The sequence below is a fragment of the Columba livia genome, chromosome 1, assembly GCF_036013475.1.
Source record: "Columba livia isolate bColLiv1 breed racing homer chromosome 1, bColLiv1.pat.W.v2, whole genome shotgun sequence".
NCBI lineage: Eukaryota > Metazoa > Chordata > Aves > Columbiformes > Columbidae > Columba > Columba livia.
The window spans coordinates 134,223,946-134,246,810 of record NC_088602.1 but is presented as its reverse complement, the minus strand read 5'-3'; the positions used below and the strand labels follow the sequence as shown (position 1 = coordinate 134,246,810).

General features: G+C 40.5%; 1 protein-coding gene and 1 long non-coding RNA gene across 37 annotated transcripts in view; one reads left to right on the top strand and one right to left on the bottom strand.

Moving 5' to 3' along the window:
• Positions 1-22,865, bottom strand: part of SOX5 (SRY-box transcription factor 5) — a 732,238-nt gene that overhangs the window by 319,749 nt on the left and 389,624 nt on the right. The gene's annotated exons all lie outside the window — the stretch shown is intronic.
• On the top strand, positions 2,851-15,823 carry LOC135575525 (uncharacterized). 2 transcript variants are annotated; one of them, XR_010466459.1, is made up of 3 exons: positions 2,861-3,264; positions 7,905-9,587; positions 15,537-15,823. It is a non-coding gene; the product is annotated as an uncharacterized LOC135575525 (long non-coding RNA). The 2 variants fall into 2 exon arrangements; XR_010466448.1 differs by lacking the exon at positions 15,537-15,823 and having other exon boundaries at positions 2,851-3,264; positions 7,905-8,537.

Here is a 22,865-nt window from a genome sequence, read left to right as displayed (position 1 = left end):
TCGACTCACAGTTAGCGGAGACAAGCAGGGTCTCACAGGACAGAATTAATTTGACCCATTCTAGGCAACTACTAGAGGATTTGGTGAGTTGCATCTCAGAAGTGTCTCTGTCTCTGTTTTGACCAGAAAGGAAGAAGACAACTAAACTTCAGCATAGTATCTGCCTTGAAGCCATCTAAACTCAGGTGAGATGAATCGCACCACTGTGTCTGGAGGTTAAAACAGGATATTGACAGTCCAGCTTTATGAATTCTTTCCTTTTTGTCACTGACTCCAAACGTAACGACCAGCAAATCATTCAACTTCTCAATGTTTCAGTTTATGTATCTATAAAAAAGGTGTATTATAGTGCTATTACATTCTAGATATGCTGCACAGTCATAGCAAGGCAAAACTAGCTCTTGAAGGTGCATTGAGAACCTCAGAGGGAATATATTAAATATGTGCAAACCATATTTAAGAGACTACTAAAGAATGGGGAAAACAACTGACAAGACTTGGAGCAAGGAATAAAAGAGATTAAATTCCACTTGCTGCACATAAACGTTGTGAATAGTCTATCTTACAAATGTTTAGCATGTTGCACATGCTCAAGAGATCTAATATTTCAAAGAGGATTTTCTCCACACCATGAGGAGAAGCAAAGAACCTGGTGAAATTGTCATCTGGAGTTACAGACCGTACGCAAACCAGGAGAGTTTATTGTGCTGCTAAGCCTTGCAACAGTGCAAATGAAGCTCCTGTTGCAGGGTGCTAATCTTCCCAGAATTCTTATTAAAAATGAATGATTGCGTGTATTTCCGAACAGCCAGGGCACCAGTTTTTTATTTACTAAGCCCGTGAGCATTGCTCCCAGTGCATTTTTGCAAGCTTTTTATAAAAATAGAAGTGGGGGGGGAAAAAAAGGGTTGAGATGGCTATTTGCAAGGATTTTTTTCCCATCCCCCCTTTTCCCACCTTAGAAAGTCCAAAGGAGACATATGTTTAAGTTGCTAGCTAGGACAACACAGGAAATTTTGTTTCTGGACTTGGCACTCACCCAGTCTGTGTCTGGAAGCAAATGGTTAATGCTCCCCATGCAGCCAGAGGTGCTGTAAAGGAGGGGGGAAATGAGCACCCAAGGTGATTATAGCTGAAAACATGACTCTAATGTAGGGAAATAATTCATATTTAAATAATTGATTATTATCTACAAAGTTATCATTATAATCATGTTTATAATGAATGCATGTTTTACCAATTTGAAATAACTAAGTATTCTAATCTTAGCAAGCTTAAAGAAAGTCTGTTAATGAGATAAGAATATTCTCCTTTCTATGTATGTAATACAAATGTATTAACTGCTCTTTCTTTTTAGTTCAGAAAAGATGCTTGCAAATGGATTACTCTGGGATGCGTTCTTGCAAATTCACCAGTGTGAGCACAAGTAGTATCAGGATGGAACATGGCTGGGAAAAAATCTAGATAGCTGTAGATTTTAAATTCTCCCTGCTATTTCAAATTGATATGGCCTTTCCCTTCAGTTCATTGTGCCATTCCTTCAGTTCAACGGCCTTTCCATTCAGTTCAATGATGTCTTCACCTCTGTATTTCACTAGCGCCTGAGCCAAAGCCCACTCCTGAATTGTCAACACAAGGCTGTGGAACAGAGAGCATCCTTATTTTAGTGAAAACTGACGATCCTCATAAAAGAGCCTATCCTTTCAGTTCCCTCAGTGGTATTTATTTTTCATTCTTCCCCGGCAGAGTACAACCTTTCATTTCAAATGAAATCTGTACTATAAATATCAACACTGTAGCCACTTAGAAACCTACGCTCACACTGTGTTAGGTGTTAACTTCCACCAAAATCAATGGAATTTAGGAATTTAAATCTCTTCAAGGATTGGGGATTTAGCCTAATATAATGAATTCTAAAGGTATTATACTCTGAAACCAACTGGCAAATGCAGTCACCAGACAATATTCCTGCTTACTTTACAAACAGGGCCTCATATATTCTACATTTTACCTAGGACTGATGGTGTTAGCAACATCATTTACACACCATGGTATGGTGAACAGCTTGACAAATGGCAGGCAGACACCTTCCCCACATGCAAACCTCACAGTTGTGGCCAACAGATGGATTCAAGTTCCTCATTTCTGGCTTGGAAAGGTGGAAAACTAACAATAGGCATTTTCCTGGACACGTATTCAGGACTTTTTAATCTGCTTCCCTAGTAGCTTACATCAATGCTTGGAATTGTTGCCTTTCAGGTCACAATAACAAAGGACACCAGTTCTTCCCATTTCAGATCAAATGGAGCATTGTGATACAGAGATCATAGTCTAGGTTATTATCTGTCCAATGAAATGGGCTACGATGGATTTTCTATTGTGTAATTTGAGGAATTCAATTTTATGAATGTATAGAATTTTGAAGCATTTAAAAATAACCTAAAAATACAATTAGCCCTGTTTTTGCAAGAAATGCACAAGTTAAAATGCCATAGTTTTTTACTTGGTAAAACACTGATTACCAGTAGTATGCTGATCCTTCAGGAAAAGAACAAGTCTTCTTGTTACAATACTGCCATTGCTGAGGGACAAGTTCGTCTGACAATCATAAATCAGCGCTTGATGTTCCAATTAACACCACTGAGCATCATTTTTTCAGGGGTATGTAAACTGAAACAGTGCTTTTACTTTTCCTCATCAGATTGCTGCTCATTTGGGTACTTTAGCTCAAAGCAGGAATCTGGACTAAACTTGTATTTGTCAAAATACCAGGAGTTAATCTGTGACTGCAGGTTACACATTGCATGTATAACTATACGTGTGTGCAAGAGAAATGGAAAAGCAATGGGAAGTCGGGAAGCAGAGCCATTTCCAGCATTGCAGCCGTCTTGCCTCTCCTCATGTCCTCCCTCCCCTGTTTTACGAGCTCCTGGAAAGGGGGAGCCTGGGAACAAGCCATCTCAAGCAGCAGTGCTGCTATGGAGTCCAGAAACACCAGGAAACAAAACAAAACAGAAGCCCTGGGATCTAATAAACAACACGCCGTCCCTGTGGACTTTTACTCACTTAGAATGATTATTTCAACAGTATCCAAAAGGCCAGTGTATAGACTGATACGGGCTACAGTATCAGGGATTCCGCCTTTGCATCCACAGTGAGCACATGGAGAAGCGGTACCCTTCAGCAAGGTGTGTGGACACAAAGAGAAGACACGTGGCTAGACCTGTCTGAGGCTCAGAACCAACCCTTCTTCCAGCTTGGTAGGTAAGACAGCTACCCACCCTGTGCTTTCCTTCCGCTCATAGCAATAAACTTCTCCTACCGTTTAGTTCTTACACAGCATAAAATATTTGCTCACATGAAGAACAGTACAATATCAGTGTCCACCAGTCTCATCTCAAATGCATCTTCATGGCTGTTAATTGGAAGCTTGTCACCCCATCCATTTTCCTAAATAGTAATGCCCACCTTCAAATACCCTTAAAATTGTCTTTGAAACCGAGTTCACATTCCTGCCATTGTTAGTTCAGAAGATCTATCCAATTTCAGCCTTTTCATGTTTATTAATTAAAAGGTGACCGAAAATGACATTATCAAAGCCTGCATTAAACTGCTCTCTTTGTTTTACGATGGGTAGAGGTCCCCAAATGGAATTGAAAAGGCCACATGTATTACAATTATTATTTTTTTAAGCAGACACCACTTTGTCATCATATACTAGATTCAAAGCCACAGGCCACAGTCAAACACACAAAAGAATAGCTGTCTTTTTTCTCTTTCAAATTATTGATATGTAAGAGAGAGGACAGAGTAATTGTTTAATCACTGGCACATTGCTTTAAATCTAATTCTCAGCACACACAGAGAAAACACAAATGGATGGAAAGGGCACTGAGGCATTTGAGTTGATTGATAGCAGGTCAGTGGCCAATGCACAATAGTTTAGATATAAAACATAGCAAATTAAGAGCATTACATTCCAAAAGCATTATATGAAGCTGATCTCAACCAGAGAGATGGTTAATACTATTAAAAGGTGGAAATACTAGCCAATGTGCTCACCCAGCTGATGTGTGCAGTGCTATATGTATAATGGATTGCACTGGGAAAGAAAAGGTAGGAAATCGAGGATGGAGTATATATTTGCTCTTTAGAGCACTCACTTTGAAGCAATATTTGCTTATTTGAATAAATCTTATGCTCCAGAAGCTGACCCTTTCAATTATAAAAATGATAGTGTTACTCATGAAAAGCAGTCCCGATGGCCTCAAAAAGTACAGGCAAGTCATCCAGCTTTGAAGCTAAATTCGTGTACTTCCTAATAGCACAGGGTAAGCCCATCTGCACAGCAGGTAACTTTTTACACAGGTAATATTTTGTACCTGCTTGACATGCACAGCGCTCTACTAATCCGGCCGATCCACTTGGTCTCAGTGAAAAGGCGGGAATAAAGTTTCTGTGGTTTTTACACCTTCTGAGGTTTTCTGACCACTTCACATAATTAGTTCTGAGAAGTTTTAAAATGCCTTTCTTTCCTATTCCTGCGATATGTATCAGATTTTTAACATACATATTTCATGTCAGCAGATCACAGGGGACCTTACAGGTGAACAGATTATGAAACACAGCAAAGTTTAGAACAACAGACTAGCAGACTAGTAGCAGCCCTCCTGGAGGTTTATGTGAACAAGAAATTTTCTGATCACCCCCTGTGGATTTCAATGTCAGAGCAGCACCAAAGAGCAATTATGAAGTTTTTAAAATGTACTATTGGGCTCTGGTTTGAATAGGTACTAGAGAAGAAAGTCGCTGTCAACAGCTGGAGACTTAGCAACTGTCAGAAGAACCTACAGAGCTCTGGAAAGCCTCTGCAAGTGCAGCTGGAATCGGGATTGCTCAAAGAGCTGTTCAAGCTAACTGTGGGAATTTAGGGGATAAATTTTTTACATCTTCTTTTATGATGTAAGGTGTTATTGCTCAGGGCTACAGTCCCGGCTACTTTTTATATCCAGATGAAACTCTGTGGGCTGCCAGGACTCAAGCACTGTTTCAGTACTCAGACCTGAGGACTCGCGTTTCAAGGCAGCTACAGCTTTCATGCATGTATGAAAAGCGAGTTTAAAAGTTTCTTCAAATTAAAGTTCCCGTGAATCGGTTCACTTGGATGGAACTGATTTGGCTACTTACCAAAAGCGTACCAGAATCTGCCCTTTGATACACAGGCAGAAAAGATCAGGTAGCTCACTGCCTCATCAAGTTATTTGTTATGACCTAACTGTATATTGACATGTAAGTGTTGCCTTTGGATTTGCCTGTAAGGACACAATTTGACCCTTTCCTTTTTTATCCAGCTGAAATGAAATTATCCCTAAGTAACACATCAAAAGACGATGGAAATTGCATGTGGCACCACTTAAGGATTAGTTTTATCTATTGATATTACATTAATCAGATATTCCTCTTGTTCAAATGATTCAAATCTTTTATCAGGGCAGAGAAAAGAAGCACAACTTGTACTAAAAATTAAGATGTGACCCAGCCTTCAGCTGCAGCTTTTGCTCTTTTCTTGACACTACCTAGCACAAATGACAGAACTGGGAGAAAGCCCAGCTAAGAATACTCCTAGACCAGAGAAATGTACCCAAGTAATATATCACTCTTTGGTTACTAATTCTGAGAAGTGATTTCAATAGGACTGTTATTTATTTGCAACATTCAGCAAATTATATTCAGGATTGGGACTCATAATCCCGATTTTGTCCAAGGAACTGAACAGGCCAAGGACCAAATCATATGGAGAACTACCGATTTGACAGTAGTAGAAGTACTTCATAAAACAGGGTGTTTCTGTAATACAATGTGGCTGAACGTTGCTGCTGACTGTGGCATAGCAGCTCTGTGAACAAACAGAGAATTTCAGTCCCCAGAGCTCAATTCATTAGCCTGCACAGACATTAATATTATTTCTTTGAAAGAGAGGAAGAATGGGACTATTTTACAGGTATTTCTGGCTCCATATCCACATACAATATAATAGAGCATACTAAATTCATATATTTTAGTTGGAGATATTTAGCTATTAACAGGAAACATTTACAATTGCCCTCTTCAAAGAAGTTCTGGCTTAACAAGTGAAGGCTGTTTTTATGATGCCCGGAAGTTTAATAGCCTCAGAAAATTATCACAGATCAATAACATGTTGCTTTCTGTGATGGTTAACCATTATTTTATAAAAATAAAGCTCTTCTTAAGAGCACCGGATCTGGGCTACAAGCTGCAGCTTTACTCCCTAGATGCACTGTTTTTCTTTTCAACCGAAAGTGCAGAGAAAGTAAATACTGTCAAATCAGACAGTGTTGCAAACAGCCATCATGACAACTTCATCTTAGTATGTCAACATACCAAGCGTTTCTCCTAGATACCTCGATGGGCCAGATTCAGTGACCCCAGAGCCAGAATAACTTTCAGTGGCAGAAGCAGCTCTTCCTGCTGGCTAGACAAGAATAACAACAAAAAAGCCATTTCTTAGAGAAAATAAGGAACACTGAAAGAATGAGTGGAAGAGCAAGAAGAATGGACATGTAGAGGGAGATGCGGGAAGGAGGCAAAATGGAAATGTAGAAAGAAAGGGGTTAAAGAAAACCACAGGATGTGCAGATAACAAGGGATGATAGGACAAGTATTTGAGCTGAGAGTGACTGAGCTTATACCCAAAGCCCTGACATTTTCCATCAGTCTCTTCTTTTATTCAGACTTGTAAATACATGCAGCTCGCTCTGCCATTCTGCTGCCTGGCAGGACTGACTCTTCCCAAAGAGATGCCCCACGCTATTTCCAGAGGATCTGAGGCCACCCAAGATCTTCTTTTGCTGCAGATCTTTGAGCAGTTGATCTCTTTGAGCAGTTTCCTTTCATATTGGGCCTGGTAGGGTCTGTCTTTTTTGTTAACACTCCTGCAGCTGCTCTGTAGTAACACGCTGGCCACTACAGGCCATAGGTGGTATGGAGGAAGGTGGGGGACACACCAGAAAGGAGTCAGGTAAAGCCACTAACTTTTTCCAGGTGCACATTTAGAGCTACAGGGCTAGGTAACTGCCTTAAATTCTAGTCAAGAAAGCCCCCAACAGCCAAATCTCACCAACAAAAACTACTGCAATTTTTTTTTTTTTTTTAAAGTGCTACAGATATGGAAAATCCTGAATGATCAGAAAGCATTTTGGGGTTTCTTGTTTGTTAGATCCAAGGAGACAAGCTGTTATTTTATCACCCTGCGTAGATGCTCCTACTTTGATGGACAAAATGTCTAAAACAATTGGACCACAAAGTAACATAAATCCCAACAGAACAAAAATATATCCATTACCTACTGTATGTCCAGAATCAATCTCTGTGAGGGATGATTATGGTATTGACCTGAGATCTGTCAGTACATTTTCCTCTGAGAAGTCCCTAGTGCTTGTAGACAGAGCCCCTGTGGGGGTTATCTTTCATGTACACCAATATGAACTGAATACTAAAAACTCGCCTTGTGTGTGTTCTTTTCTTAGCCAGACTATAACAATTAATGTCTATTGAATTATTAGCTGGATACAAGTTGGGCTTAAATCAGGGCTTAAAGAAAATTAATATATATGGTACAAAGAATCTGCATCACCTCAGTGACTGAGATGCTAAGTAAGTCACTCCACAAGATAAGCCTTCTCACCTCAGTGCTTGGTCTACCTGGACAAACTCCAGTCAATATTTGAATAAATTGGGTAATCAGGATGGCAGCAGAAAGGCATCAAAAGCTGAACAGGGGAATAATCAACAACAGAAACTCCTTGTTGCCTAATGCATTGTAACTTCTAATTATTAGAAAGACCCTTGCGTTCATCTGGAATTAATACAATCATTTTTTTCAGACAGTCGTTTTGGCCTCTGGGGAAAATAGAAAAGAGTTGTTGTATCTCCTTCGACAAAGGAAGATACATCCAGTCTGACTGCAATAATTGCAAGTGGACTAACCACACAGAATCGCCTTCAAAGACACCACCCAAATAACCCAACCAAGCCAAAGCATTAATTCATGTACGAAAGCAGAGTTCTGCTGGAGGACAGAAAAACCTACAGAAAACAAACCTTGCCATGTAGCCCAGCATGATGCAGACAGAAGAACCACCCTCCTCGTTCATCTGGACACTAACCAAAATAAAGTCAGGAATTTTAGTACACTGCTGACTAATAGGATTAAAACCAGGTACATGAAATTTGAGAACGTCTCCTGACACTTAAGGCTGTCTTGGCAATCTGGCATCACACAGGAGCAAAACCATGATATGAGAAGCAATGTAACAAGCTGAACACCATCGCTCAGGGGCTCCATGCAATCAGAATATCTCTATCATCCTGTTGTTTTCTCATACACCCTGGAAAACTGAGAGCAGCTAAATAGTCTGCAACAAAGTATTCAAAAGAAATACACATGCTGCTCCCTCCAGTCTTTAAAGAGTCTGAATCCCAGCTCTCCTTGAAAATAAAATGGAGATTCAAAGTGAGTTTCTCTGCTTGTGACACACATTATTGCTGAGGCAGCTGATGCTTTGCCCCAAAAAAACATACGACAAAAATCTTTCTCTGGCCAGGATCCTCAAGTGCTCATATCACATCTCTTGAGGGGCAAAGAGAGGAGAAGCTCACAGACAGGAGGCGGCAAAGCTCCCTCAGGAATCCCAGCAGTCTATCCCGTGTCAGTACAGGGTTGAACATGTGTTATGAACCTGAAGACACCTGGTAATGCCAGATTTAGATTGTGTTCAGACCTTGTGATAGCGTGCAGTTGTGGCTGATCTCATGACACAGTTCAGGCTTGGAAGCCACACTTCCATTTTACAAGAATCAGTGGTTACCCAGCCTTATTCTGTGCAGAAACATAGCATTTGGGAGACAAGAAGTTCCTTTGTACTTACATTTTTAGAACACTTTAAGTCTGTCACAAAAGGTTTTTAAATTGAAACACTTGCCATACAGACTAGACCTGTTCATAATTGGCATAAACATGTACAACTGCCTTCAATACTTATACACAGACAAAGGGGATTTTTACCCAGCATTCTGCAGCCATTCCAAGTTTTAGCATCATAACAGCTTACAGGATGGGACATGGATCGCACATCATAGTGTTTGATGCATTAAAAAGGTTTTTTTTTTCAGTCCTTTTGCAGTACATCTGCAGGAGACTACTTTCAAGCTGGGACTATCACTACATCGAATTGGAATAAATACATATTTTGCATGCTTATAAACACACATACACAAAGTACAAATATGCAGACTGTGTACTTCTCTGTAAGAACTCAAAGAATTTTTCAAGCATCAGTTGATTAACCAAATAAAATCACAGAAAGGGACGCAAAATTTCCCACATCTGCATTACAGTGGAGTAAATTGAGGTAAAACCCCAGCAAAGAGCGACTCCCCAGGTCCCAGGCTGTCAGGAGTAGCAAGTGCCAGCCCTCAGCCAAAAGCTCACCCTGGCTTTGCTACAGGGCTTGGTTCTGCCACAGCACTCTTGCTGAAGATCCTACAAAGCACTTATATTTAATCAGGTAAGTACTCTGGACCTTGCAAGATCAAGCCTCAATGAAATATTTAAGAGACGTGCATACAAAACCAAAGGTAACTGACATCAGGAAAAAACAGGGAGTCTAACAAACTACTTTAAAGAAAAATAAATCTTCATAATTATATAAAGAGAAAAATCAGCTTCTGAGGGTGAATAATTAGAAAATAAACAGTCAAGTGCTTTACATTTAAATCTGATAGACGTGTGCTCAAGATCTGATGTTTTGTACAGTAAACATCACCGCAGAGGACGCGTGGACAGCTGAAACAATCACATGAAAACTCAGGTTGCAGTGACAAGTGCTGAGGTAACTTCAGCTACAGCAGCACAAAGGTTGCTCCTGTTTACAAAGTCCCATATAGATCTCATCAAGCTACTGTTAATTTCAAAAGTGTTTTATCACAGCTGGGAAGAATTCATACCATAGAAACCTTGGCTTTATAAAAATAGTGGTTTTTGAAGCATTCTAATTATTTTATAAGTATACAATGACTGAAAATACTCTAAAGGTAAACAGAAACAAGAGTGGATTGAGGCTGTGGCTTAAAATTGAGGTGGGAGACCTTTCAGTAGAAGCATGCAAACATTTTCAGCACAGCTTTTGATGGATTAATACATTATGTTTCCTCTTTTTTTTTTTCCCTTCCCCCCCCCTCCCATGTAGTTGCATCAAAATTTAATGAGCAAGAAAATGTAAGGAAAAATAGCTATGGAATCATTTAGACAACAAGGATTTAGTGTCCATAAAAAATCCTGAACTTGTCGTTGTTACTATTTATATTACGCTAGCAGTCAAAATGTAACACACACTTGACCGAGATATAGTCTCTGTCCTAAAAAAAAATTACTTTCTAAAGATAATGTCAACCTGTGCCTCCTTGCACGATTTAAGTTTTGGGCTAGGTTTCTAGTCAACACCTATCACTGGCCAGTTCTGCAGCCGAACAAGTGAGCTTTCTAATAGTATGCAGCTCGTTTTTATGGCATGGTTGTTTCTGTCATGGAAATATATTAACTCAGATACGCAATGCCAATTACAAAATCCTTTTCAACTGGTTTGCTTTCCTTGCTTCTCCCATGCTGTTGCAAGAGAGGAAAGCTCCCAAAGTGTCCGCATTTCTACAGAACCTACGTAAGAATACAAATTAACTAATTTAAGAGCAAATTCAGACATTGTAGTCTGTGGATTGCCCCCATTACTGAGGCTTGCTAGTCATTCCCAAAAGCCTTCTACTGCCCCCCGCATGCATGGGCAGAACCACAAATGACAGAACGAGCTGCCCCCCCGAGCTGAGGCACTCATACAGACTCATACCTCTCCTTTGCCTGATGACCCAAGCCCTGTGCAACCTCGGTCATTTTGAGAGCAAAGGAGAAAGAGGAAAAAACAACTACAGGGAAGAACATCTCATCCCTTTGCTCACGTTGATTTTTCCAGGCTAGTTATTAATGTCATTTGCATCGTCTGGAGCAAGGTCCTACTCAGTATGCTGGAAACTCAGCAAGAATGTAACTCGGAAAAAGAAAGGTCCAAACAGAAACTCACTCAGAAATTCTGACAAATGTGACTATAGGCATCGCCGTGCAAGTACAATGCGCCAAACAGAATCCTGATGGACCAGTCAAAATGTATATAAATACTGATAGATCAGATCTGCCCAAAGATGGCACATTTGTTGGGAGACAGATGTATCTGCTCATGCTTAAATGCACAAAAAGAGACAGAGATCACAAATTGGTCATGCGGTTTGTCTCTATCCTTCCACTACTCCAGTTCCCTACTCTTCAGCAGCACCTGAAGGAAAGTGCAACCAGAGCCACTGCTCAGACATGATGATCTTCAATGTCCAAACAACAGCCAACATAAAATTTAATTCAAGCTATACTACAGGGCACGTTTTCAGCATTTTTCAGGGGTTGATGCTTGAGGATTTGGCTGCAAAACTCCCATTATTAATAGAAGTTGCATAGCGAAATCCCCACATACTATAGTGAAAATATCGCCTTACATTTCTCTCTGGTACCACTTCTGATCTGTGCTGACAGCTCTCTCATCATGAATAACATTATGTCAGGATGCCCAATGATTCCTGAAGCTGTCAACAATGTTTAAAGTCAAGCTCTCCAAACTTTTTAAAACTTAATCATCTTCACTCTGGAAGCATAAAAGTTGAATGCAATAAAAAATGTGCAGATTCACAGCAAGTTTTATTGACTTGCTGGCCAAAGACTTCATCTAGCTGCTGAAAGATTTACATACCACAAAGCACTCTCTATAGAAAGACTGTCCTTAAAGGCCAGAATATACATGAGATGGCAGAAAGAGTTGAGAAAGTATGGAGAATAGTGCATAGTGTACCTGATTTTTACGCTAAATTACCGAATTCAATGTATGCAATCAGCCTAGTTTGGGGAATTTTGTGACACCACACACAAGCAGAGCTGAGAAAAAAAAAAAACAACTTGCGAATCTTAATTTTCTTGCCTTTTTTCTGTTTAAATCTGATTTACAACGTCACTTTTCAAAGTGTGGAAGCCCATCAGTCCCTCCATTTACCTTTTCTTTCTGATTTTATTACTGTTCATCAATGCGATGAAAAGTTCCAGACTGAAAGCTTGAAGAAAGAGTAACCAGTGTATGCAGGTCCACAGGGGGCACTAGTAAAGAAAACACCACCGAACAATCCTCTGAAAGGAAGCCAATCAACTTGACATTTTTAAATGGATCAATTAACAATAAATACATATATAAAATGTTTCAAATAGAGTGCCTGGTAAATGTTGTATATACTTTAAACACCTATGTTTTACATTCTTTTTTGTTAGTTTCGCACTCCTCTTTTGCTGTCTAGAAGGGTGTTTTCAGCAAGAATGACATTAACTGGTACCCCAGACCTGCCAACTATTGACCTACACACAGCCAGGCACACAAGTAAATATTAGCGAGATCAGTAAGAGAATAAAATCTCTCAAACAGAGAGCAATGAACAGAAAAACTCTTTTTTCCCTGTTCACTCAGTTAATTCATTGTACAGGAATTATTGCAGGTGCAACATTCCGAGACAGAAAAAAAATGATTTGCAGCTAGAGGGTGGCTCTGTAAACCTGCTCAAGGAGAACCACTGTAGGAGAGGACTTCACTAGAGTGCCATGAAATATCTACTGCAAAAAAAGCTTCAATTGACTGCTACTTCTCTGTTATCTTTTTCTTTTCTAAAGTTCATAGTAGTTCCATGAAAACAAGCCCCTTCTGTCATCATCTATTATAGGAAATACGTGGATGTTGGTAAACAATAAACAAGACACAAAATTCTAGCAAGCTCATAGGAAAACCCGTTTAACTGCCTCAGCTGTACAGATGGCCACTCAAGATTTCAGGACCTGACCAAAACTGAAGTGACTTTCTGACTCTTCTGAGATTCAATCTCCGTTATTCACAAATCTTCCAGTGTCCGTGCTTCTCTCAAAGCTGCAGCTCCTCAAATCAAGTGATCACATTAGATTTTCATTGGGCTTCAATTCTTAAAATTTGAGATTTAATGTTAATGCCCTGAATGCATCAGCTGAAGGCACTGAAAAAGTTCAGAAACAAAAAGCCAAAGAAAAAGGGATGCAGGATATATTAGTTTATAATACCATTAATATGATGCCAACTTTGCATTTTGGGACTTTTAATTTATGATTTTTGAAGAGTCTTTGCTGGCAATACTTCTATTTTATTCTGCGGACTGTTGAACCAAAGCATATTATCGAAGCAGCCAATAAAATCTCTGTGCACTGTATTGAAGTCCTCTTCAAAGATCTCTAACATATGTTTCGTGAAGAAATAGAGGGTGTATCTGTCAGCTTCTCTCAAGAGCTAATAGAGAGCAATTTCATTTGCAGAGGAAGGCACATTTATTCTGCTGATTCCATATTAACCTGGGAAACCCTTTATACCAAGGATATTTCTTCAAAATCTGTTTCTACTTGTCTTTTTCACTTTTGAAGGAGCAGAAAGAAGGGTTGAAGTAGAATGGAGAAACAGTCTCACAGAGTGCCCACATGATAGGGCCTGTCTTAAAGAAAGCTCTAATCTGTAGGAAATTTATTCAGTCACAAGAATCTAAACATAGCTCCCTGTTCACAGAGAAAACAAAAATGACTCACAAAGGAAGAAGTCCTCTCATTCTGGCACTGGGTATCCATGGATAAAAATAAAGTAAGGAAGAAGTAAAAGTGATCAGCAACTGTTTCCTTGAACTCCTTCTGGTTGCCCCCAGTCAAGCCACTTACATGGTGTGGCCTCGAAAGGGATAAATCAAATGGCTGTCTACAGCTCATGTATATATAGCACACTGCTCTCTTATGCTGTATTTGCCGCCTGAGTAACAGAAGGATTTTCTCACTCTCTTTTCCTCTCCTTTCTTCTGTCAGAAAAGAGATAGCTGTATTATGAGAGAGAGACAGAGACAGGCAGAGAGGTGGTCCCTCATTAGCACCAGGTTCTCTGACAGTCACCATGCACCAATAATTTTGTCATCTCTGGGGATCCAGCCACCATGTGCATCTTCCCCGTTTGCCAATAACTGCACTAACATCCAATCCTGTACCATGTAAATTCCCTCTGCCAAACAGATATAAGATTTCACATTGTCCTAAAACATGACGAAAATGTTTTTAGATCCAGCTTATATTGGTAACTAGAACAATAATAACAAGGGAAATAACAATTAGATATTTAGAAGATCATTACTGATAGTGAGGGTGGTACAGCATTGGAGAGATGCCCAGAAACTGAATAAGAACTTGAACAACCTGAACTAGTTTCCAAGTTGGCCCTCCTTTGAGTAAAGGGTTGGACCAAGTGACTTTCAGAGGTTCATTCCAACATAAATTCTGACTCTAACTATGGTTTAAACAGTCAAATTTCCACTGCTGGTGGCTAGTTTTGGGGTCGCCTATGTGGCAGACTGGTTGCACATTTGCAACACATCCTGTTCTCCTCGGAAAATTTGTCATTAAGTTGAAAGAGAAGGTAAAATTGTCTAAAAAAATGCTAGACCAAGAAATATGAACTATTTTATCTTGTCCGTCTGAGTTCTTCACATCTCCTCAAACTCCTATATGAAAAATCATTACCAATTCTTTACTATAGAATAACACAGAAATAACACAGATCTTCATCCTTGCAATGATTATTCAGAAGTTGTTTTGGTAAAGGAGTAGGTTTGCCAAGGCAGAATCCATTCAGGGGCTGCTTCAAGCTCTGCTGAATGTTTATATCAACTTTTATGCAATCTGACATTCCCAAAAAGAACTGACAGTAATGGACTGGAAACGCAGGGAAACCATTACACAACACAGAAAAAAATAGTTTCAAAAGAAATGGAATTTAAGAGCTAAATTTCTTAAACTGGCTCTGGTAAGGGACTGGCCTGAATAGAAACCTTTTGAGGAACTTCCAGACTAACAGCTCAAGATGACACTCTATGTTTCTCCAAAATGCAACACGAAAGCTGTAATGTGAGGCTGCAGCAATATTCCCCCTCTGGGTTTCATTTTGTCAGATTTGACGGACCCAAGCAGACTTTACACCAATTAACAATAAAGACAGAAAGACCTTCCAGGGAAGCATCAGAGTCGCCAGGAGCAAGGTCCTGGCACTCCTCTCTGGAAATCTGTCCCTATCCCATGCTCCAGGCTGGTGTGAGGTGGGCAGCAGACCACTGGTGCCACGGCTTGTGAGATTGCAGGTTGCAGTGCAGAGTGTGTCACCTTCACCATCTCCAAAACACCAGCTGGCTGGGGCATTAAGAAGTCTCAATTGTAAACAGGGTCTATCTAGACCAGTATACAGTATTGCAGACCTTGGCAACAGTGCCAGGACACAAGAGGAAATGGGGTCTTTTGCAGGTCCCTTCCTTGGAATAACAGATCCCCTCCATTTCAGGAAAATCAAATGGATCTCAGTGCATATTGGAAGCACATGAATAGAAGCAGAATTCCTTGTGATGATGACAATGGTACAGACTTGCCAACAAATGCTCCAGTTTTCATACCGGGGCTGAAGCAGACATTGATCTTTCCTTGAAACTTTAACAATTCTCCCGGAAGATCCTTCTGCAGATTCAGGACTCAGCAAAGCTCTTCAGGCCTGGGCCACCCTGGATTTTATTTTCTAAAAATATATTTTTTTAATTCTTGATTCCCTATCTTGTGAGCCCAAGTAAAACTGTATCAAACTGAAATAAACCCTTGTTTCTCCCTAGCAGTCACTTAAACTGACATTGCATTTTCTTTATTTTTCTCTTGCCATAATAATTCCTAGCTGGAGATAATGCTCTTTGGTGACTAAATGCATACACAGCACACCCCAGTAGGAGTAATATGACTTTGTTTTTTCACATTATGATGTCTGTTTAACAAGTAATGAGTTCTGTCCACACTCTGTCACTGTCAACCTTTTCCACAAGATGTAAGAACAGTGTAGGCCAACAAAAGTTATTAAATGCCCCCTCCCTGCTCATCTCTATGTATAGGAAGGGTAACCCTAGAGTCTCTCCAATATTGCAGTACAAAGTAACACCTTTCTCTAACTTGCTATGTGGAGTCATGATGGTTCTCTAATAATGGGTTAAGATTTCCACCTCCCCCTACAATTTTGGTGGGTTCTTAATGATTACTTCAGAATGAACATTGCTACTAAAACACAAAAAACGCTATTTAAACCAACTTGTAAAATATTCTTCTTCCTTTCTTTATACTGCTAACAGTCTCCACTTGCTACTTTACTCTCCCAATCTTTCTCTCAAATAATATCAACTGTGTTGCACACGGATAACATATAACCATTTTTCCTCCCCTGCTTCATCTTAATGTGTTGCAGAATTACTGAGGACATTCTCCTCAGGGCTTGTAAAATAACAGCTAATTGTCTGTGAGGTGACAACTGCTCCATCCAAATGTCTGCAAAACATCTCAGCAAGCCTCTTCAATTAACGAAGTCAAGTATGATTGATTTAATTTTCACTTGAGAGTTCTTCTCAGAAGAACTGGTTCAGGTGTACCCAACAAGTCATTTATTGAAACAGAATAGGTAAGGATTAAATGTTCTGCATTTATACAGAGCTCTGCATCCAAGCATCTCAAACTCACCCTGAGTTCTTAATTAATTAAGGCTCAAGTTATCCTTCATGGTAGAGAAATATAGCTTTGCCTACTTTATAGGTCAAGGTCTGAGGCAGAAACAGGCCAAATGAACTGGCCGAGATCCCACAGAAAGCACGTGGCAGAACTGGAAATTCAAATGGCTTCAATTCCAAGAGGACTCCTGCTCCCCCGTCAAAAAAGCTGTCGTACCTTCATTTATTCTTTACTCCTGAATATTTGTAGTTTTTTAACATGATGACTGTCATTTCCAGTCAGGGAGAACAATGTACCGTCACTGAAGCAGCTCCTAAAAGCTTCTTTAGAGGAAGAAAATGTAAGAACAGTACTTCAGAGCAATGCAGAATAAGAGGTTTAGCTTTGTTAACCTGATACTTGTTCTGATTTAATCAGCACAGTCCAGGTTTGGAAAGCTCAGATAAGCTAAAATCGGTAACTTCGACATTTTTGTGACTTTATGTCATCATACATAACGCTATCATATAGTAAAACATTATACATGATGACACAACACCTGGAGAAAGCATTATGCTTATTGAAAGGCTGTGGCTTTAGCCAATTCAGTTCAAGAGCTCGTGAGCATTTCTAAGCTTTTAGCCAGACTCTATCAGCTCTGGTTATTACCTCCGTCCTTTTTCTGCCAAGCTGCTCCAAAATAAGAAGCAAATAATGTGGCTGCATTGTCTACCCTATGCAAAAGCTGTGCCAGTGTTTAATAGTTTGATGCACAACAGGAAAGATACAGGTCGCTGTCATCTGTTAAACCATGACCTTGTGAAGGTAACTGAAAAGAAATTAAAGAAAAAAAAAAAATCAGACTGCCCTGCCTTCACAGACCTCTGCCTTTTGTGTGAAGGCGGCTATAAAACATATGTCAGGGAAGCCACAATACTGCTAACAAGAGACAGTGGAAGAAAAGTTGTCTCACTCAGAACAAAACCCAGCACATCTACTGTAGACGCTCCGAGTTAGCGACTGTTTAGTCAGAAGTTTTAGCTGACTCCTTAAATTCACCATCTCACGGGCCTTGCTGCTTAATAAAGACTACAGGGTGTTGAGAAGCACAGTATATTATTTCATTAAGTGCTTTTCGGGAGAAGGGGATTTAGAAGTAAAACTGCTGGCTTTGTGTGGCAAGGTTATGACCTTTGACAACTTTGGAGCTTATCTCTTTCATCTTCCCACTCCCTCGAGACCCCGAACTTGCAGAGGGATGGAAGTGGGTAAGCCGGGGCCAGACAGAGTCCAGCATTGTTGTGGGGCTGCCTTCTCTCCCTCTCCCTCTCTCCCCTGTTCTCTCTCTCTCCCTCTCCCTCTTTTTTTCCCCCTAAACAAAACAGATCTGAACTGAGCCAAGGAAACAAAAATGTATTGTTCCTCGCAGATGGAAGCGAGTGTCGCCTAGGTAACCAGATTAATCTCCTTTTTCTCTCCCTTCCTCTCTTGTAGTGCGGTAATCGGTGGGCTCTTTTCACAAAAAAGCCAGCCTCAAAGCTGGGGCTCTAACTAGGTTCCTAATTAGCTGCAATTTACAATGAAGACAACATGATGAGATAATAGAAATTTGCAAAATAATGACATACCTCAGCAAAATATTCCTCCTCCTAAGAACCATTTTTATACAAAAACAATAAAGAGGGCCCTTCTAAAGCAAAGCTGGAAAATGGTGGTGTATTATGTGACACAGAACATTATTGTTCGCCTCTTGTTCCCCCAATCAACAGCTTATTGTTTGGCATCTTAAATAAAAATGACTCAAATACAGGCCACATAATGATCTCCATTGCGCTAATACACTGTATATACAGAGTAGTCAAAAATGTACCCAAGCCAAGGCCAGTGGGGCTGATAAAGTACCGGGGCCCAGAAAGGTAATTTACAATACAATGCTCCAACTATTATTACTGGTCTTAATCACACATATCTTTCTGATTTCTGTCAGGATGCGCTCTGACATCAAAAAAGGGCACCCGAACAGGGGGCAGCTAGTTAATGAAATATGATGGATCGCATTTGTTTTCATGTGGTGGTTAGCTCAAACGAAGCAGCCTCCAGACTGTTAGCCAACAGTCTTCTCTTGTGCAACATCAAAGGCTCCCATTGACGGGGAGAGAGGGGAGGGCGCGGGAAGGGGGATCGCGAGGAGACAGCACAGAGGGGAGGAGCGCTGAGCAACTCAAAGGACCATTAATCGTAATCTCCACCTTATGTCCGAAAGGGGAGAGCAGAGAAATACAACAGGCCGGGGCCGACCTGCCACTGATTTCAAGAAGGAGCGTCAGCACATCCACGCATGGCGAAGGAGTGGCACGACTGCCGCGTTGCTGCTGAAATTTGGCATTTTGCTGCACAAGAGAGGCTTGTCATTGGAAACTTGAGGAGCACATCCTCGTGTCTATGAGATGGAAGGAGAGGAGAGAGAGAGGAGAGAGGAGAGAGGACAGAGGACAGAGGAGAGAGGAGAGAGGACAGAGGAGAGAGGAGAAGAGAGGAGAGAGGAGGAGAGAGGAGAGAGGAGGAGAGAGGAGAGAGGAGGAGAGAGGAGAGAGGAGAGAGGAGTTCAGGGCAGTTTTGATCTCAAGAGAAATGTTTCATAAAGAGTAACAGATTTTCTAAAACTGTGAGGCATAACAGCAGCAGCCACAACAAAACTCACTCCTTATTTATTTGTGGACTCATCACTGTTGACTGTTGCAGATGGAAATATTCAAGAACTACTGATAAACGCAACTACAGCCACTTTGGGCAAGGACAGGAAAGCATCATCAGGTACCACAACCCAGTCTTTTGGTTCATGAGTATGGCAAGAAGCCTAACTTCCCTCACAGAGTAACAGAAAGCAATCAGAAATGTCATATTACAGAGAGAGCAAACCGAATGTCGAAAACCTCCAAGAGAGAGCTAGAACCAAGTACCATAACAAGGTCCTGCAAGACAGTTTAAAATTAGGGTTAACCATCCAAAGCAGCATTACAATGCTGCTGCCATCTGTTTATACAACTTCTTTCATCTTTAAGGACCTCAGAGCACTTAAATGGTATTATAAGTTTGCTGAGGACCACTGCTGAATACATTAATGATGAACATTATCCTATATGAGAATAAGGAAAATAAGCAGATTTAAGAAGTAACCCAAATATATCCATTCTAATGACTACTGCCATGAGATTTTAAACAGGAGACAGAACAGGCTGGACTTTGGGTTTTAAGACGGTATTCAAAACATTCATACAAAAAACATACAGGGGTATCAATTTATCCCTAGCCCCCTTGAAAGGGTAATATGACACCTTTAAATCTATGACAGTGAGCATTCAAACAATAATTTTAAAAAGCAGCACACAAATGTAAGGCACAGAACAGCATTGAAAGTAGGCTTCAATTCTGGAATTGTGTCTGCTATAAACAAACATACCCTGGGGTGTGCAGAGATTTCTAGGAAAAAGAGAACAAGGTGGACAAATGTGAAGTATTCAGTCTTTAAATGGAAATAAACAACAATAAGTGATTGATGGCCCGATTCTGATGTGCTTACTCATGCTTAATACTATTATATCCATGTAAAGTCTGATTCAATAGGAGTACTTGCAGAATAAGGTGTTATTCAGTGCAAGAGCATCAAAACTGGTTCTGAAAAACAAAATTATGTATAAGGTGCTTGAACTGCCAGTAAGGCAGCCCTACTGAGCATCTTATCCTATTACTTCTCCCTGCATGGCAGCTGGCAATCTACCAGAAGTATCCTGACATGCAGGATCAGGCAGCACCTAAGAAAAGAGCAGGAAAGTCAAGAAAACAGCTTTGAACCAGTGAACCTAATTCAGTGTAAATCCTGTGTTGACATGACTGAGCATAGAAAGAAATGGAGTCACTGGTACTTCCTTGCAGAAACTGAAGGTCACATCTAAAGATTTGTGTGTTAGTTGGTTTGTGTTTCCAGATACAATATACATTTCTGTGGAAGACTGAATATATAGCCTGTTCTTTTCAGGCTCATCTAAAAAAGCAGACTCAATTAATGATTTAGATTTCTAAACACAGAAATAAGCTTTTACCTGGGGCATTTTTCTCCTTTAGAGCTTATACTCTACTTTTGCTGAGTCTATCTAGAGGTTTTATCATTGCATTCTTAGATAATCCTGCATGGAGCAGCCACCACGCATGGAGAATTCAGAAAAGCAGGAACAGTGTTGCTGCCCTGTATATCCCGTGCCAGAGTCAGACCAGCAGCTCTGTATCTGTGCAGCATGGTATGATTAACACTGGCTTGCTGTTTTACACAGGAACATTAACTCTTCACAGCACTTCCCCATCCATTCAGTTCCTTGGATGGATGAAATAACTCAGGAACAGTTAGTTTCCCACAATTACAGAGCTCTATCTGATATTGCAGGGCACACAACACAAATTGCATTCTGTGGGATTTCAGTATAATCAGCAGCTAAAGGACTGGGACTTTAAATATTAAACTTTCTCCACAACAATCATATCCCATGTATTGCACCACAGGAGGCCAAAACACCAGGACTGATCCTGCAATCCCGAATCCTGTCATGCTTATCCTTTCTTCTAAGCTAACAGAACTATTTTTGCAAATATATGTTTGCAAGGCTGGACACTCAGTGCATGTTCTTTTCCAGCATCCCAAGTGGCTGGTACAGGCTGAGTTATACAGCATGAATCTAACTGGGATCATCTACACTGTTCCCTTGGAATAGCACCTGCGCCTTTGTGGCCCCAAACTGCTCTGACAATACAAATTTACAAACAGCTTTTGAAACATGGCTCAAACATCCTTCAGTATGAGCAAAATCTGGTGTGTGACACAACTGGCTCGCCTTTATTTTATTATCATTATTACCACTCCCAGGCTTTGGAGAACTGTGCCTCTCAACACAATTCTTTAGGATCTCTGATAGCCTTCAATCTTCCTGCATTTTCTACCTCTGAACGATGAGCAAATAGAAAAACAACAACAACAAAAAAACACAACAAAAACCCAACACAACAAAAACACAAAACCCAAACAAACATAAATAAATGTGTTCACGCAGGATACAAGGAAATCCATGCAGCTAACTTAAGTTTAATGTTCTTCAACTCTTTTCCTCCTTTCTCTACCCTTGCCCCTGCCCCTCAGGGGAGGTGGGAGGAATGGTTTAAATCAATAACCAAAGGCTTCAATTTTACAAACCCTTGAGCCATTAGAGCTCTGAGTCCTCGGTGCACTCGTCATAACCTCCCCCACCCCAGCACGCACATATACACACACGCACATAACACACATATAAAAGAAATACTCCCAGCCTGGCATTAACAATGTTCATTCAGTGCTCTTTACTTAAAGGAAGAAAACAATTAAGCGAAACCTTGAAGTAATCTCATTCTGCCTATTTAGCCTCTTCATCCCTCAATGTGTGGTTAGTAAGTGTTGCAATCAGGGGCTAAGGCCTGCTATCATTCGGCCTTAATTAAAAAAGACACAAGCAGTGGAGCTGTGAATTAGAAATGTAACAACGCACTACCCCTGATTAATTCGAGGCTCATGTTGGATTAATAACTCCAAACAAAGAACAAAAGGAAATTGTTATGCGAATTGCAGCCCTCCCAGGCCAGACAAAGGTCAAATCACAGGATTTCAATTTCATCCGGAGTCGCTTAATCAACTCCCTCGGAAGGAAGACCATATGCAGTCCTGAAAGCTACCCATTGTAGTCGTGTTGTCACTGGACCTGAGAGACGGCACAGAGATAATCCCAACTATTCCCATATTTTCTCCTTCTTGGCTGTTTATTTTCTCCTTTTCTTCCTCAGTTTCTTTTTTTTTTTTTTTTTTAAATATGACAGAACTCCTTAATTAGGGCTAATGACTAAGGAATAAGGACACTATCTGTCAGAAAGCAGCTTTTGTGGCTGCTGTCCTGTGGAACCACCCCAACTCTCACTGCCCATGCAGCTGCAGAGGCAGTTCTTCATTTTGAGGTTGGTCTTCTCTGGCAGCAGAAGCCACATATTGCTGTGTTTCAGCATCACGCAGGCACTTTTACAAAAGCACTTGGGGGAGCTGGGGGGGTAGTATAGGATGTGTTGCATACATTCAATGCACTGCCTA